Consider the following 17,202-nt stretch of genomic DNA (forward strand, 5'->3'; position numbering starts at 1 on the left):
CAACATGGGCAACATCGGAGGTCAACCCGTCACTGGTTAGATCAGACCATAAACTAATCACTCTGGATGTCCACACCCCACCACCACCCCAACTAAGGAAACCACAGTAAAAAAACTTTTCTAAAGCAAATTTCACCTTACTTAAGAAAGAAGTGGTAAGTTTCACAGCCCCCACACTAAAGGATAATGCTGCCCAAGATGCAGAAACCATTACAAATGCACTCTATGAGCACCTACAAGGATGCATGGATCATGCCATCCCTAGCAAAACCAAGACTCACTCCTCTAAGAGAAGGAAACCAGTTTGGTGGACCCCTGCAATAAACAGGCTATACAATAGAAGGAGGAAACTAGTTCAGAAAAAAAGCAAATCCCAAGAAGGAAAGACATCCCTGATCAGTATCAGTAAGAAACTGAGGACACTCATGAAATAATCCAAGGCTAACTTCAAAAGAAAAATAACCAAGGATTCAAAAGATAACCACAAAGCCTTCTTTAGCTATGTTAAGAATCTAAGTGGTAACTCGCAGATATGCACTGAACTAGTGCAAAATAGCACAAAATATACTGAACCTACTGATATTGCAACATTCTGGCAGATAGATTCAGTGCAAACTTCACCCCCTCTCACCTGTAAAAGGGCCCACAACAATACGGGAAAAGTGTAGTGTCCCAAAAATCACAGAAGCACAGGTGAAAACAGCCCTTTCAAAATCCAAAAACACAGCATCAATGGGGCCAGATGGTGTCCCAGGCTGCGTCTTGCATGAACTACAGAACGAACTAACCCCCCCCACCTAAACACGCTGTTCAACCTCAGCCTCTCCACAGGCTATATGCCCATAGAATGGTGCACAGCAATGGTTATTCCTCTCCACAAAGGAGGGGCCACAACTGATCCTGGTAACTATTGCCCCATAAACCTGACTAGCCTGGTCTACAAGGCTATGGAGCGCATCATCATGGAACTCATTAACAAAGACATTGAGAACCTCCAAACACTTGACCTGACCCATTTCGGCTTTGTTAAGGGCAGATCATGCCTACTAAACCTGGTTGACTTTTTAGAGACAGTCACCAAGCCATAGATGAGGGAAAGGTTGTTCACACAGCCTACCTTGACCTCGCCAAGGCTTTTGACACCATTCCCCACTCAGGTATTACAGAAAAACTCACCAGCCTGAACATAAACCCCTACACGAGATGGGTTGCCGACTGGCTTACAGAAAGAACTCATACGTTAAGAATAGCGGGCTCCAGGTCAGATTCTAAACCAGTCACAAGTGGTGTCCCACAAGGCTCGGTCCTGGGACCACTACTGTTTGGCATATACTTCTTAGAAGTACAGGCAAATACAGGAGGAATATGGCTAACCAAGTTTGTCGATGTCTGCAAACTGAGAGCCATAATTGACTCTCCAGCTGACATGGACATCCTCCAAAAAGGCCTTACTGAGATGGACACCTGGTGTCAAAGTCATGGCCTCAAGCTAAATGCAAAAAAATGCATAGTCATCCCGTTTGGGAAAAACAAAACACCCATGAATTACCACATAGGTGGCAGCATCCTAACCCCCCCACCTAAACACGCTGTTCAACCTCAGCCTCTCCACAGGCTATATGCCCATAGACAGAAGAGGTAATAAGAGATCTGGGGATGCAGGTAGATAGTAATCTCTCCTTTGACAATCATATTGTCAAAGTAGTTAGGAAATCCTTCTATGTGGCCCATCTATTTACTAAAGGGTTTGCATCTAAAAATAAAGAGGTTATAGAGCCCCTCTACTCGTCACTCATTAAACCCATCATAGAGTACAATGCCCCATTTGGGATATATCTTACAAGACACTTTCAACAGCTGAAAAGACCACAAAAGTACCTCACCAAAAGGATTACTGGTCTCAAACATATGTCCTGTGCAGCCCAAATGAAAAAAACTCTGGCTGTACTCAGTGGCATATCGCTTCCTCAGAGGTGATCTCTGCCTGACTTACAAAGCCATGTCCAACTCAGAATTGATGGACATGCTCCACCTAAAGAAATCCAAGTGACTGTGAGCCACGCACTCTAGTGAGCTAAACCTCGCCACAACAATAACACTAACACTCTTCAAAAGAAACCTTGACGAGTGGATGGGTAACAGAAAATACACCCCTGGGATCACTTCATTGGCTCTGCTTGACAGAGGATCAGTTAATTAATCAATGGGGTGGCAAAAGTCGACACACTCTGGCTAGGCTTATAAATGCCCTCGGACAGATAGCCTAGTACCTACCTATGAACCTATGATGCCTTTTACCTGTGATTGAGGAGCCATTTCAGAGGGTAGCTATGGATATTGTGGGGCCTCTGAGTACCCCAAGTTCTACAGGGAAAAAGTACATCCTACTGGTAATAGATTATGCTACTAGATACCCTGAGGTGATGGTTCTTTCCTCCATTGTGGCAGAAAAGGTGGCAAATGCTTTGTTAGAGATTTTCAGCAGGGTAGGTTTCCCAAAAGAAATACTGACTGACAGAGGTGCCAATTCCATGTCAGACTTGCTGGCTTGTCTGTGGAAGTATTGTGGGTTGAAGCACCTAAAAACCACCCCTACCATCCCCAGACTAATGGTCTTGTTGAGAGGTTAAACTGTACACTCAAGTCCATGTTATGGACATTTGCAGACCAGTTAAAGAGGGACTGAGACACATATTTGCCCCATCTATTGTTTGCTTACAGAGAGGTACCCCAGGATTCCAAAGGTTTTTCATTTTTTGAGTTGCTATATGCGCATATGGTGAGGGGGCCTCTAGATTTGATTTGAGATAAGTGGGGGGTGAGTGTGAATCCCACAAGGAGTCTATTGTGGCCTATGTCCTAAACCTGAGGACAAGGCTCTGGGAACTCATGGGCTTGGCCCAGGAGAATCTGGCAGAAGCCCAACAGCAGAAAAAGGTCTGTTATGACAGGAATGTTTGAGTTAGAGAGTATGCTGTTGGGCAGCAGGTAATGGTTCTCATTCCAGTCAGACACAACAAGCTTCAGGTAGCTTGGGAGGGACACTACAAGGTGGTAAGGAAGGTCAATGATGTTAACTATATGGTAGAACTGCTAGGCAGGAGGCATGGGCATAAATTGTACCATATTAATATGATGAACCCATACCATGATAGGGAGGTCCTTGTACTGAGTATTTACAATGGATGGCAGGAGGAGTCTGAGGGGGATCTGGTAACTGATCTCCTCAGTGAGGCTCGGACTGACACCTCAGTGGAAGGGGTAGCAATGTCCCAGCAGCTATCCCCTACCCAGGTCTAAGAAATCCAAGCAATGTTATAGGGGTTTGGGGACATGTTCACTGGAAAATCAGGGTGCACCCACCTGGTGCAGCACCATGTGGATACAGGACCCCAAAGGCCTATTAAGTAAGCCCCTTATAGGGTGACTGAGAGAGTAAAACAGACTCTGATGGAGGAGATAAAGGAAATGTTAGAACTAGGGGTAATTCAGGAGTCCAGAAGTCCATGGACCTCCCCAATGGTGCTGATACCAAAGAAGGATTGGAGTACCAGGTTCTGTGTGGATTACAGGAAATTAAATAGTCAAGCAGAGTCAGATGTTTAGCCCATGCCTAGGACAGATGAAGCCCTAGAGTAGCTGGGTGGCACTAAGTATCTTACCACTATTGATCTTACCAAGAGTTACTGGCAGGTGCCCTTGACTCTCAGTGCTAGAGAGAGGTCAGCTTTTCTAACTCCTTTTGGCTTGTATGAGTTCACAAAATGCCCTTTGGGATGAAAAATGCCCCGGTGACTTTCCAGAGGCTGGTAGATTGTATCCTAGCAGGAGCAGGAGATTTTTCCCCTTGCCTACCTAGATGATATTGCCATCTACAGCCGTTCCAGGCAAGAGCACCTTCAGCATTTCAGGGAGGTGCTGGGCAGAGTACAGAGGGTAGGACTGACCATTAAGGCCAGCAAATGCCAGATGGGTATGGCAGAGGTCTCCTACCTGGGACATAGAGTGTGGAGTGGTAAGATAAGGCCAGAATCTGCAGAAATGGAAGCCATCTAGGCATGGCCTGCCACTGTTACCAAAAGGCAGGTGAGGGCATTCTTAAGGACAGCAGGGTACTAAAGAAGGCTTGTCCCCAATTATAATGCCATAGCTGCTCCCCTCACAGACCTGACAAGGAAAGACCAGCCAGAGTATTGTGGACTGTGATGTCCATGCCCTGGCCCAGCAATCAAGGAGCCTCAATCCTCACCACTAACACCAGAGAGGCCATCTCATATATGAGGAAAGGATAACCAATGCACACAGTAAAGTGCAATTTCCTTTAAGAGCACACAAAGATCATAGTCAGTGTGGGGCTGGTCACTCCCTTGCTCCCCAGGTTCCCAATAAGACTCCCCACTGGCATAGCTATAGGGTCCAGATCTCAGCCTAGCTGGACAACCTTCCCACTCATCTCAAATTTAATCTAGAGGTCCCCTTACCCTATGCTCATACAGCAACTCAAAGGGTGAAAAACCTGTGGATTCCTGAGGAACCTGTCTGTAAGCAAACAACAGATTGGGCAAATATTTGTCCCACACCCTCTTAAACTGATCTGCAAATGCCAGTAGCATGGACTTGATTGTAGAGTTTAACCTCTCAACAAGACCATTATTCTGGGGATAGTAGGGGGTGGTCTTCATGTTCTTCACCCCACAGACAAGCCAGGAGGTCTGACATAAAATTGGCACCTCTGTCAGACAGTGTTTCTTTTGGGAAACCTACCCTGCTGAAAATTTCTAGCAAAGCATTTGCCACCTTCTCTGCCTCAATGGTATTGTGTAGCATAATCCACTACCACTAGGATATACTTTTTCTCTGTGGAACTTGGGGTATTCAGAGGACCCACAATATCCATAGCTACCATCTGAAATGGCTCCTTAATCACACACAAAGGCATCAAAAGAGCTCTCACCTTGTCTCCTGCCTTGCCTACTTTTTGGCACTGCTCACAGGTCCTGCAGTACCTTGTTACAACTCTGGAAATTCCAGGCCAAGAGAAGTTCTGCATAATATGCCTCTTTACTTTATGCCCATATGACCTGCAAAAGGAATATCATGGGCTATGGCTAGAAGCACCAGATGGTAGGCTCTAGGCACTACCAACTGCTGTACTCTCTCATCATCTAGCCCTCTCTCAGGGGTCCACTCTCTGTATAGTAACCCTTTGTCCCAATATACAGATTCCCCCTTCCTTGAGAATCAGGTGCCTCACTAGCTACCTGCATCAGGCCATGCAATGTAGGATCTGAGAGCTGTGCCTGTCTCAACTCTCTCCTTGTAACCCTTCCCAGTTCCCTTGAGCTGTCCATTCTCCGAGGGAATTATATTTCCACTGCCAGTCTTATTGTCGTCCTGGTTGCTGTTTTCTGATGCAGCTGTAACCAAGGCTGCAATCAGGTCTTCCTTAGTCAGGCTTCCATGCATCAGTCCCATAGCCTGGCACATCTCTGCCAGCTGGCTCCTTGTCAGCTTTCCATACTCCTCTGCTGACATGCTGCCTGCTCACCCTGACTAACTAAACTAATAAAAGAAATAAAACAATTGTGATCTGAACTCTGAGTATTCACTGCATGGCTGTTTTAGAGTACAAAACACCTTCAAAGCTTATTGTACAAAAGCTACATGATTCACTGTACCCACACCACTACAAGCCAATTAGTATTTGACAACTAATTAATATGTGATGTGGATATCCCATCGCTGCCAGACAATTAATATGTGAGGATATCCCAACCACTGCCACCAATTAACATGAGGTGGACATCCCAAACACCTGCCACCAATTAATATGTAATGCCTGTGCCCTGGCCCAGCAATCAAAGAGCCTCCATCCTCACCACTAACACCAGAGAGGGCATCTCATATATGAGGAAAGGATAACAAATAAACACAGTAAAGTGCAATTTCCCTTAAGAGCACACAGAGATCACAGTCAATCTGGAGCTGGTCGCTCAATTGCTCCCCAGTAAGACTCCCCACTGTTACAGCTATAGGGTCCAGATCTCAGCCTAGCTGGGCAAGCTAAAATCTCCAGCACCCTCTCTGTCCAACCAGTGCTTTGTGTCCCTGCCTAAGTAGCTGACACACACACACTTTGAGATAAGAGTTTACACAACCACACAGACACTTCTGGGGAAGGCTGGCACAGGTTCTCCAGCTGCGCCCTCTTTTACCCAGACTATACAGTAGTAATTACTACTACCACCCAGCTAACATTATCAGCTATCCAAAGGCCTTTAAAAGGGTGTACAATTATTACTGTGCAATATTATTATTCAGTTGGTAAGTGTGACTAATCAGTCAAGGCTTAATAGAGTGACTGTACAATAAACTCTATAAACATGCAATGTACTCTAGAGCTTAACTTATCTCTACACAAACCAGTCACAATTAAAATGTTTTAAAATATTTAATAATAAATAATTAAAACCACAAGACAATACTTTCTACTACACAGTGCTAGTCAAAAGAGTACAGAGATCACACAGAAATGCTTAAAATAAATCAGAAGTACAATTCTGACATCACAGAAAAACACACAGTCTAAACTTTCTAAGTCCTAGCTATTGTTACAAGAAAACACAATTCTAAAATAACTTACTTACATAGAGCAACAGGCAGTGCTGTGAGTTGGATAGTCAGACAAAAATGCTTAATAATCTCTGGTTCTCACTGTTTAAATTGAAACTCCAGTTCTGCTAAACATTACATCATCTTTTACACCTTCCTGCTTTTCCCAGGCTGACAGAAACTTTAGCCTTAAAACAATAGGCAGGAAGCCTTCATTTAGCAGGACTGGAGCCAAATGGTAAAACATCAAAGGCAGTGATGAAATAATTTTAATTTCAAAGGATCAACAAGAAATGCTTGACTTAGCTTTCTTTACAGCAGATGGCAATGTTGCCACATTGTTTTAAGTTCAACATTCATATTTACAAATGATGGAATTATCTGCACAATTATATCTGGTAGGCTTCACCCATCTCTACCAGTCTTCATATGGACCACAGCATGTGAGCAGACATTCCAGAATCTTAAAGGAGCTTTGGGAGGATCCCCTGTGTTAGCCGATCCAGATTACAGCAAATAATTTGTTGTGCAGTTGGATGCTTCAAACCTTAGGGTGGGGGCTGTACTCTGTGAGGTCTCCTCATGGGGAGAAGAGCACCTAGTGCTATATTTCAGTCATAGGCTCCGACCCAGGGAGGAATCCTATGCAGCTGTAGAAAATGAATCTTTAGCTGTAGTGTGGGCACTGCAGAAACTTCAGCCTTATTTGGATGGAAGGAAATTCACTGTAGTTACAGACCACAATCCCTTAACATGGCTACATTGAGCCAGTCAGCAAAATGCCAAGTTACTAAGGTGGAGCCTAGGGTTGCAAGCATTTGATATGACATTGTAGTACTGCAGTAGGGTTAGCAATGCCAATGTAGATGGGCTCTCAAGACAGGGAGAGGGGTGAGGTATTCCCAGATAGTTAACCCTCTCACTAGAGTTTCTCAAGGGTCACTTGAAAAACTAGCTTGAGTATTTTTTTTTTTGGGGGGGGGGGGGATGTCGCACTACCAGCCCAGCTATCTGGAATTTTTTAAATAATTCTGTCATTTGTGAATATTGATATGATTTATGCAGAACTGTATGTTATGTACTGAGCTAAAATGTAACCACATCATGCCCTGCTGGCTTAAAACATAAATGTATATTAACTAGTTGGGCTGTGTAAATGTATATATATATATATATATATATATATATATATATATATATATATATATATATATATATAATGGTGGCAATTGGAGCATAAAAGGTTAACTTGAAAAAATTTCAGAGAAAATAAGTTAAAATTAAATTGTTTCACAATTGTGATATAAAAGTTATCTTTCAGTTTCAGTTCAGTAGCAGACAACTATCTAGAGCTAGAAGTTTTTGCATTGTCTTGGAAGAGAAGTAGTTACTAGGTTTGAGATGCAAAAGTGTTTTATGACTTCCAGGGTCTTCAGACATCTGAAAGATATGTATTGTTCACACAGAGATGTTAAATTATGTTAGTTTCTGACAAGCGGGGTTTAGTTTGGGAACTAAAGTCAGATGATAAAAAGTGATGTCATCCAAGCTAACTCAGCAGTAATATTTGATATTAATTTAAGAACTCTCTCAGAGAGAGACAGTGCATTTTGTATTTGGTCTTTGACCCAAGAAGAACATCCACTTGCCACCACCTTCTGCACTTGCCTTGCTGAAAGCAAGTTTTTAGGGCATAGTAGCAGTTTTAGGTTCAGATAGGAATAAAGTAAAGTACAGCTTAGATGTTTTCTTTATTTATTTGAGACAGTCCTGCAATGTTGTTTTAAATATTTCCTGTGATTTTGAACTCTGATGTAAATGATTACTTACTGAGCATTGTCTTGTTCTTTTATTATTTATTTATTATTAAATATGTTTAAACATATCTTTGTGGCTATCTGTGAGACATATTTAAGCTCCGAGTGCTTGCATATCTGTTTGGTGACACTGTACATGCCACTCATAAATAGCCTTGCTCTTGATCAGACTACCTTTTGGATTATTAGTAACATTACACAGTAGGATTGGACACACTTTGTTAAGGGCCTTAGAGTAACTGATAAAGAGTTGGCTGGTGACAACTGGAACTACCTTATAGTCTGGGCAGAAGGGGACATAGCTAGTATACCTGTGCCAGCCTTTCCCAGGTGTGTGCATGTGTTTGTATATAAATAAAATAAGTAATCTCCGTGGTATCCCTGAAGTCTCAAAACAACCCACTAAACAAGTATAGTGGGTCCAAAATCAAAACGTCTCTGTGTGGAAGATTTTCAGTCCATATATCTCTAGTTAATCACTATATATTAATCAGATCAGACAATAGAACAATAGTATTAGAATTAGCGAACTTAAACTCGTCTTATGTAAAAAAAATAATAATAAAAAATATATAATTGTACTGAATTGCTAAGTATTCGAAAGTAATCCAGGCAAGGCAGGCAGTCTGTTTCCAGTTGAAAATCCTTTATTAAGTACACAGACGAGCGATCCAAGTAAAACAAAAATAGAGTAATAGTTTCTTCACAAGCTTTCTATATATATACATATATATATATATATATATATATATATATATATATATATATATATATACTTTTTATAAGGCAAGGGAGTGGTTTATTATGCTGTAAAACGTCAAAAAATATATATAAATATATACATATACACTTTGCATGTAAAAAATCAATTGCAAAAATCATATTCTATTTTCATAACTTATTAACAAAGATTGCTTTCATCCTTCTAGACTTATCAAAAAATATATATAAATATATGGGTTCATTATGAAAGACCGAAAACCCACAAGACAGACGCCCGTAATCCCAAGACCAATTACCCGGAAGATGAGAAGACAGATGGACCACAAGCTTGAAATTCAAAATCGCGAACGATCAACACACATACAGTACACACATACACATACACACAGTGTCCCCTCAAACCTAAACAAATAATCCTACACTATAGTTAAGCAGGGGGGCAAGCCCCCCTGCACCCCCCATGTGGGGGCTGCATCCCCACACTCCCCTACTTTAATATTCTAACTCCGAGATTGCACAAACACACACATAAGGCAAACTCACACCCACACATTACAGTCCCTCACACACACACACACACACACACACACACACACACACACACACACACACACACACACACACGCGCACCATAGTCACAACACAAACTAACACACACACTAAAGCCCCTTGCAAACACACTTACACACAGATACTTACCTGAACCGCAACACCAGAAGCACTAACTCAATATCCCTTAACATCAGGATTTTGAATTTCGTGCTTCTGGTATTTCAGTAATGTGGGGTATCGGGCTTCTGGTCTCGGTAATTTGGGCGTTGGGATTCTGAGCATTTGGTATTTCGTAGGGGATATACACTTTGCATATAAAAAATCAATTGTAAAAATCATATTCCATTTTTATAACCTATTGTTAACAAAGATTGCTTTCATCCTTCTAGACTTAAAATCTAGATTATTATGTATTATTATTATTTATTAGATTATGATTACTTATTATCTATTATTATTGCACATCATTATAAATTTTATTTAAAGTACATAAGAGTTATATTATTATGACAACTACTAAGTAGGGTAGGACCAGCTCGAATTTCTCACTGATGGGAGAAGAGATGTGAATTTTACATTTGTACCAATAACACTTTATTTTACAGCACAATAAACCACTCCCTTGCCTGATAAAAAGTGTATATATATTTAGAAAGCTTGTGAGGAAACTATTACTCTATTTTTGTTTTACTTGGATCGCTTGTCTGTGTACTTAATAAAGGATGTTTGACTGGAAACAGACTGCCTGGCTTGCCTGGATTACTTTCGAATACTTAGTAATTCTGTTCAATTTTATATATATATATATATATATATATAACATTTTTTTTTTTTTTTTACTTAAGGCGAGTTTACGTTCACTACTTCTACTACTATTATCTGATCTGATTAATATACAGTGATTAACTAGAGATATATGGACTGAAAATCTTCCACACAGAGACGTTTCTTACACTGTTTTGTATATAAATCAAACTGCAGTGTGTGTGTGTGTGTGTGTGTGTGTGTGTGTGTGTGTGTGTGTGTGTGTGTGTGTGTGTGTGTGTGTGTGTGTGTGTCAGATACTTGGGCAGGGGCACGAAGCACTGGTTGGACAGATAGGGTGCTGGAGGTTTTGGGTTGGCAACTCAGCTGAGATCTTAACTCTATAACTGTGCCAGTGGGGAGTCTTATTCAGGATCTGGAGAAAAAGGGAGAAATTAGCCTCAGACTGACTGTGATCTCTGTGTGCTCTTAAGGGAAATTGCACTTTACTGTGTGTGTAATTGTCATCCTCCCATTGTGTAAGTCCCCCACTGTTGCCAGTGGTGAGGATTGAGGCTCCTTGATTACTGGGCCAGTGCTGGGGCATCACAGCCAGCACAAACAAACATGCACACATATATATCATGTACACTTGCACACTTTCACACACACACACACACACACACACACACACACACACACACACACACACACACACACACACACACACACACACACACACACACACACAGATACACATGCATGCACCATACCTCTCAACCTCTTAGTGCAAATAATCTGGACAAAGCCATAAATAATGGGGGACAAATGTCCACAAATAGGTACTATTTTTAAATATTGGACTTACAGACTTTGAAAGTTGACAGAATAATAGGGTTTGCATAAGCATGGATTTTTTTTAAAGAATATGAAGTCTAAAACTCAAATGTCGGTCATTATTGCCAGTGATTTGCTGGAAAACCATATTTTTTTGAAGAAACAGACTAAAAATATAAACAAAACTCTGGACAGCCTGTGAAAATCTGGACAGTTGAGAGGTATGGCACATACACTGCCTCACATACATGTGCACACAAACCCCCCCCCCACACACACACACACACATACACAAACAGACATATGCACACACACACACACACACACACCCTCACATACATGCATGCATAAACAAATATACTCATACATGCAGACACTTAGACATGTAAATATAAACTTTCCTCACTAATCAAGAGGAAATCAGCTCCCAGTACTTAAATTAATAAGCACTAACCCGGCATGTCCAAGGGTCAGCTCCTGGTGTTTTCTCCTGTCCACCTGATGAATCTGGGCATCTTGGAGCAATGTAGCAACTGCCTCATGTACTCTGGCAACCCTCTCCTCCTACCACCCAACACTACAACCTGTGAGATATGCACTTATATAGCCAAACTGGAAGCCAAGCTCTCTCGATCCAAGACTGGACTAGACAGTCGAGAGGAGAAGGTTAACACCACACCGCACTCAACACATAGTCCATTAAAACCTGCATCTCCCAAACCCACACATACTAATACAAAACACACACCTACATTCATAGAGGTTCTCAATAAAAATCTGCCCAAACAACAGAGACCTCCAAAGCTGAAATGCAAGCAACCACCCCTGCAACACTACCTGAATGACACATAGCTCATAAAATCAGTGTGCCACTTAACTTCAGCCCATAAGGTCAAACAATGTACCCAGCACACTAGTCATTGGCAACTCTATAGTCAGGCATACTGACGTCCCCCTCACCAGGCTGAACAAGGATAAAGTCACTGTCAGTTGTCTGTTGGGTGCCAGGATCCACCATATAATGCACGCACTCAGGTCACTTCACAACAAGTACAAGTATGACTCTGTCATTGTCCATGTTGGAGTGAATAACCTGAGACATACTTCCCTGGACTACATGAAAAGAGACATGGAGGAGCTCTCTCACCATGTGGCCCAAGCAGGTATGACACTAGCCCTGAGTAGCATCCTGCCATCGCCAAGAATGATACCACGGTACAAAGACAAAATGATTGACTTCAACAATTCACTAAGATTCTGGTGTCATTCCAAGGGGATCCAGTATCTGTCTGCCTGGGTCGACATGATCGAGGACATACCACTATGCTTTGCCAGAGATGGCTTGCACCTGTCACTGCTGGGATTCTGGATACTGGCTAAGGTTCTTGCTGACCCTATAGTGCCTTTTTTAGGCAAGGCTCAAATGTCAAATGGACCACCATAGTAGCTATAAACAAGCAAAATCTAAGGGTAATGCTACTCAGTGCTAGAAGTCTAAACCTCAAAATGCACACACTCGAGGCTCTCCTTAAGATGGAGAACATCAACATCTGTGCAGTGACAGAGACCTGGTTTAAGGTTTCAGAGACCACACCCGCATTACCAGGCTACAATTCTTACCACACCTTTCGGCCACCCAACCCAGACCGAAATACTAAAGAAGAAGGCATGTCCATATTCATAAAGGATATCCACACCTCCAGGCTAGTTGCTCAACATAACACCTCCGAAACTATCCAAGTACAATTAGCACTGGGCAAGACTGCAGTTCAGGTTGTAGATGTTACTGATCCCCAGCCATGCCCCAGGATGCCCACTCCATCTTTCTCGATGTACTGGATAATATTAAGATACAGCCCAATACCCTAATTTTGGAGATTTCAACTACCCCTCCATCAACTGGGAAAACTACTCATGTACTAACTCATTTGCCCAATGTTTTCTGTAATTCATCAATTCCAATGCCCTGGACCAGCTTGTCCATACTCCTACCAGGGGTAGCAACATCCTGGACCTGGTCATTACCAGTATGGGTAATAGATACTCCACGCCAGAGGTCAATTCCTCTCTGGTCAGGTCCAACCACAAGCTAATCACCCTAGACATCCATACGCCCCCTCCCCATTAAGGAAACCACCGTAAAAAACTTCTCCAAAGCCAACTTACTTCATGCTTCTTAAGTTAGAAGTGGCAAACCTCATTACACCACACAGATGGAAAATAGTGGCATGACTGCTGAATCATATACAAATGCATTATATAAACACATACACCAGTCTCTGGTCAGCCTCAGCAAGAAGCTGAGATCCCTCATAAAATCCTCCAAAGCTAGTTACAAAAATAAAATCGCCTTGGATTCTAAAGACAACCACAAAGCCTTCTACAGCTATGTTAAGAATCTCAATGGCAGCACTCAGATCTGCTCTGAACTACAGCACATTGGCACTACATTTACTGAGCTAACTGATACTGCCAACATCCTGACAGACAGGTTCAGTGGTAACTTCACCCCCCCACCCCCCAAAGGGCCCATCCCCACACATGATGATTGCAAATACCCTGAAATCACGGCCACACAGGTGAAGACCGCACTCTCCAAAGCCAAGAACACAGCATCTATGGGGCCAGACAACATCCCAGGCTGCGTTCTGCATGAACTACAGAATGAACTGGCACCCCATCTAAGTACCATGTTCAACCATAGCCTCACTTCAAGCTTTGCGCCTAAGGAGTGGCACACAGTGACAGTTATCCCACTCCACAAAGGGGGTGCCACCACAGACCCAGGGAACTACCGCCCCATTAGCCTGATGAGCCTGGTCTGCAAGGCCATGGAACGCATCATGATAGAGTTTATAAACAAAGACATAGGTAACCTCCAAACTCTGGACCCCACTCAGTTTGGGTTTGTAAAGGGTAGATCATGCCTCCTAAACCTGACTGACTTCTTTAAAGCAGTAACTAGAGCCATAGATGAGGGTAAGGTAGTGCACGCAACCTATCTTGACCTCACCAAGGCTTTCGACACCATCCCCCACTCTGGTATTATAGATAAACTCACTGGACTGGGTATAAATCCCTATGACAAAAGATGGGTGACCAACTGGCTCACTGACAGAACCCACATAGTGAAAATAGCCAACTCCAAATCCGACTTCAGACCAGTGACAAGAGGAGTACCACAGGGTTCGGTCCTGGGTCCTCTCCTGTTCAGTATCTATTCCTCTGAAGTACAGACTAATACAGCTGGTTTCTGGATAATGAAATTTGCAGATGACTGCAAACTAGAGCCATAATCAATTTACCTAAGGATGTGGATATTCTACAAAGAAGCCTCACTGAGACTGATGCTTGGTGTCAAAGTCATGGCCTAAAGCTCAATGCCAAGAATTGCATTGTCATCCCCTTTGGGGAAAATACCGTACCCATGAACTACCACATAGGTGATAGCCTGCTAAACACCAAAAGTGTGATAAGAGACCTTGGGACACAGGTGGATAGTAGTCTCTCCTTTGATAATCATGTCACCACAGTAGTCAGTAAATCCTTCTACATGGCACACCTCATCACAAAGGGGTTCTCCTCCAGAAAAAGAGAGGTCATCGTTTCTCTCTACTCATCCCTTATTAGACCCATCATAGAGTACAATACCCCATTTGGCATGTACCTCACAAGACATCTGCAACAGCTGGAAAGGCCACAGAAATACCTCACTAAGAGGATCACCGGCCTCAAACAGATACCATACGCCAACTGTCTCAAAACACTCCACCTCTACTCCGTTGCATATCGCCTACTCCGAGGTGACCTCTGCCTAACGTACAAAGCCATGTCTAACCCAGACCTGATGGACATGCTACACTTAAAGAAATCCCAATCTCTCTGAGCCACACGCTCTAGGGACCTAATCCTTGTCACCACAATAAACAGAACATGCTGGAGGGATAGATTCCTGTCCCAGAGACTTTCCCTGCTCTGGAATAGGCTGCCCATTCACATCAAGCAAAGCTCCTCATTAGCCCTCTTTAAGAGAAATCTTGACAATTGGATGGATAATAGGAAATTCACCCCAGGAATCACTGCTGTGGCTCTGCTCGACAGGGGCACAGGAAAATAATTTTCTTTGGTGGCAAAAGCCAGGAAACTCGTTTGGCTTGGCTTGTATAGGCCCTAGGGCCGATAGCCTAGTACTGACCTATGAACCTATGACCTATATGAGCATTTGCATGCACATAATCCCATATAAATCCCTATATGCATGTACAAATTCACAAATACAGACACACACATACATAAACGCATACACATACATGCCATTTCTTTATGGGTCTTTTTTCAGTGGAAAGCAGTTGTTTTGAAAACTGTAATAAGGTTTTATCAGTGCAATAAACCTGCAATGGATGTTTGCCAAGCAATCTTGCTGCAAATACTGCTAATCTTTACCTCCCCTGGGGCATACAGTGTCACAAGAGAGCAAATGCAGCTATACACATTCCAAGAAATGTCCAGTACTTTCCTAATTCTGATCTGCTGCACACTGGTAGAGTATATTTTTGACTTATACCACAGGTTTGTCTCTCAACCCCCTCCTCTCTTTGAAGGAAAACAAAATATTCATCACATAATTCTTTCTGTGCTGTCAGCCATTTTTGCTGTTACGTCCTGTTCTAAACTTCAGGTCACCAGTGGCAGAGAATGCTAGCCTGTCAATAGGCCAAGAGATAGATGGTACCTTGTCTCCATGTCTGTCTTTCTAGGCGAATGCCTGTCTGGAATTCACTTAAATATGACATCACTGGATGGACTTGGGCAATTACTGATGGTTATTCCTTCGATAAGCTTCCAGTACACTAGAGTTACAGAACATCAGTCTTTCTAGCAATATGAATGGAACTGCTGTCCTTTATTCCTTTATGTAGACTAGTTAGTGACAGAGAGGGATTGTTCTTATTGACTTTGAATGCAGCTACCATAAGCTGGAGAAAATTAACTTAATTGTACCTCAGAATATAAATATAGTTGTAATTAAACAATGATTAATGCACCAGCTGTGTTATTTTATATTTTTGATGCAGAGTTTCTTACTATCTTGAAAAGAATCCTGCATTTATTTGTAACAAAAGGACTAATCTCTTGTTCCTGGAACTGTTTATTTTCTGTGTGGTAACAGTGACTGGAATCCATATTTTTCCAGCATAAGGTCAGGCAAGTCACTGTGTACTCATACACAAGATAAATAAGTTAAAATACATGTAGTAAGAATAAGCAGATGGACGCAGGCAAGGCTCTTCTCTCCAGTGTAAAATTCAGGTTTAGTCACAGTACAAACTGCACAAGCGATTTCAGAAACAGCTTCATCAGATGCTTAAAATAACATAAAAATATCCCCTCCTTTTATACACCTATTTACAAATCACATGACTTTACTCATTATTCATCACATGATACTAGCATTCCAACTCAATAAATCATTTTATTAAAAATAAAATAAAAATATAAAACACTCTTTAATTTACCTAAACAAAGGTCTTGATTTAAGTTTAGGTCTTAGGGGACATGGTCATTCAGGCCATGTCCTGCATCCCCCCCTTAAAGTAACTATTCAAGTTGCTTCTAACTCCTCACTGGTTGTTGGAAATATTTTTTTGTTTGTTTTTGCTTTGCAATAAGTTAAAATACATGTCAAAGACTATACTAAAACATTAGCCCTCACTTGAAAAGTAAGGGACTGCCTTAAGCAGGTAGATAAGGAAATAAGGAATGCAAAATTTCCTATAAATAGATATAGACAAAAGGTGTTGTGACCTATACTTCTATAAAAAGACAGGTGAACATAAATAGTTTGCTATATATAGATACAAACAGAAGCTCTTGTTTCTAATTTTGTATTCAGACTGATGATGTAACTCATTCATCA

This window comes from Protopterus annectens, chromosome 1.part1 (genome assembly GCF_019279795.1).
Source record: "Protopterus annectens isolate FY-2018-M chromosome 1.part1, PAN1.0, whole genome shotgun sequence".
Lineage (NCBI taxonomy): Eukaryota > Metazoa > Chordata > Ceratodontiformes > Protopteridae > Protopterus > Protopterus annectens.